Source organism: Ovis aries, chromosome 18 (genome assembly GCF_016772045.2).
Source record: "Ovis aries strain OAR_USU_Benz2616 breed Rambouillet chromosome 18, ARS-UI_Ramb_v3.0, whole genome shotgun sequence".
NCBI lineage: Eukaryota > Metazoa > Chordata > Mammalia > Artiodactyla > Bovidae > Ovis > Ovis aries.
Window position 1 is genome coordinate 25,657,149 of NC_056071.1, and position 2,887 is coordinate 25,660,035.

Sequence of the window (2,887 nt, forward strand, 5' to 3'; positions counted from 1 at the left end):
AGCAGAGACAGTACTTTGCCAACAAATGTCTGTCTAGTCAAGGCTATGGTTTTTCCAGTAGTCATGTATGGATGTGAGAGTTGGACCTAATAAAGAAAGCTGAGCACAGAAGAATTGATGCTTTTGAACTGTGGTGTTGGAGAAGATCTTTGAGAGTCCCTTGGACTGCAAGGAGATCCAACCACTCCATCCTAAAGGAAATCAGTCCTGAATATTCACTGGAAGGACTGATGTTGAAGCTGAAACTCCAATACTTTGGCCACCTAATGTGAAGAACTGACTTATTTGAAAAGACCCCGATGCTGGGAAAGATTGAAGGCAGGAGGAGAAGGGGACACAGAGGATGTGATGGTTGGATGGCATCACCGACCCAATGGATATGAGTTTGAGTAAACTCTGGGAGTTGGTGATGGACAGGGAAGCCTGGTGTGCTGCAGTCCATGGGGTTGCAAAGAGTCGGGCAGGACCGACTTGCTTGTAACTTTATACCACAGTTGGTTTCTGATGGTTTTGTTTCAGGTGTCCAGGAACTTGATTCAGTTATACATAGATGTTTATCTGTTTTCTTTCAGGTCTTTTTCTGCATATAGGTGATTACAATGTGTTCAATAACCTTCCTTCTGCTTCTCAGTATTTAGTTTTGGATCACCTGCTGCTGCTAAGTCACTTCAGTCGTGTCCGACTCCTGGCGACCCCATGGACTGTAGCCCACCAGGCTCCTCCGTCCATGGGATTTTTCCAGGCAAGAGTACTGGAATCGAGTGCCATTGCCTTCTCTGTTTGGATCACCTATTTGATATGTATTAATGCATATATGTTAACTCCAAACTCTTGATTTCTCCTGCTTGTATCTGGAGGTTGGGGCCTCTACAGAAGGGAAGAAATACTCCAGGTCCATTTTGGAGGTACATTGCCTGTCACAAGCTACCAGCTCCCTCAGCCCCAGCACATTCCATCCTTGGAACACAAGCCAATCTGGCTCCAGGGATGTGACACCAGCCCAGGTCACTATTGCCTGGAGGGAACAGAGGTAGTACTTTTCCCCCTATTTTTTCTGTTTTTAATCTATGATTTGAACTAGAGTATAAAGGTGAATTAAAATCTTGTTTTGTTTTGTTTTTCTTTTCAATGTGCTGCAACTAGTTCATCTCCACATAGATGTAAACATATTTTCAGGGGGTTCTTTTCCATAGAGGTGATTACATAGTGTTGTGTAAGCTTCCTTGTGTTACACACTGGGTCCTGGTGTCTTACTTTAGAAATAGTTACGTGCATATGTTAGTCTGAAGCAGCTCATTTCTCCCTGCCCCACATCTTACTTTCCTGGTGACTGGAAGTTTCCCTTCTAAGTCTTGAGGCTGTGTGTCTTTTTGAAAGGCCTTCATTTGTATCCATTTTCAGATCACACCTGAACTGACATCATGTGACACTGGCATCTCCCTGCCTCCCTCACTTCTCTTGGAGTGACCACGTCCCCTTCCTTCCCTACGGCTGGACTGTGCATCATGTCCTGCTTCCTGTGGTTGAGGCCGCTGCGTTGTGTGCGTGTACCCCACCCCCGTCTCCATTCAGGTTGCTCCTGTAATTAGCCCACTTCCCTGTTTTGGCTGTTAGCTTTGACTATGAAGACCTTTGTCGGCAAAGTGATGTCTCTGCTTTTGAAAACACTGTCTAGGTTGGTCATAGCTCTCCTCACAAGGAGCAAGTGTAGTCTGCCAGGCTCCTCTGTCCATGGAATTCTCCAGGCAAGAATACTGGAGTGGGTAGCCATTCCGTTCTCCAGGAGATCTTCCCAACCCAGAGATCAAACCCGGGTCTATATTTATATATTTCATGTATGAACATATAGGTGCTTATTTCATATATGAAAGTAGAATCTTCTGTATTTCATATATGAACATACATACGTGCATATTTCATGTATGAAAATAATTTTCTGTATCTCACATACGAAAATATAGGTGTGTATTTCAGTATGAAAACTGATTTTTCTATATTTCATATGGAAAATATAGGAGCATATGCCACATATGAAAGTGGAGTTTTCTATATTTTATGGATGAAAATATAGGTATTTGCATTTATAAAGTTAACTCATTTGCTATTGTTCTTTAAGCAAAAGAATAAAAAATTTACTATAATTTATAATGATACTAAGTCTTACGACTTGGGCTTGGTAAATTGTGAGTTTCACCTGGATTTCTAGGGCAATAGTTCTCAAACTTCAGTTTGCTTCAGTGCTTCAGAAGCACCTGGAGGGCTTATGAATTCAGATTGTCAGATGGTAGGCAATTCCAGAGCTTAATACCAGTCCAGGGACCAGAATGAAAATCATTGTGCCTTTTGCATAATCCTTTTAAAGACTTAAAATAACTCTTCTAAATCAATTATACTGCCTTACATCTTAATACATATGAAAGTCTTAATTTGAAACTAGAGGATTGCTAAGTGACTTCTATTTATATGGCATTGTGAACTGAAATCAATATGTAGGCATCAAAAATAACATTAAATAAAGTGTTTGTTAGAGAACACTGAAAAAAGAAACTATGAAAAAACCGTTTTTATTCTTTAGTTAGATTAATTGGCTCGACTTTAATTAGTTCCTTGTGAAACAAATTCTAAAAGACTAAAGCTACTTATATAATTACTTAAAATGTCATCAAAATTAACTTCTTGATGGATGGAATCTTCTATTTTTAAAAATACCTCAGTTTTATTTTCCTATTTTTAAAATTATTTTATGTGTTTGTAGCTGGCCATCAACTATATTTTTAAACTGAAGTACAGTTGATTTATATCCCTATATTTGTTTTGGGTGTACAACATAGTGATTCGATACTTTAATGGAATGTACTCTAGGTGAGGTTACTGCTGTGCTCTCCTT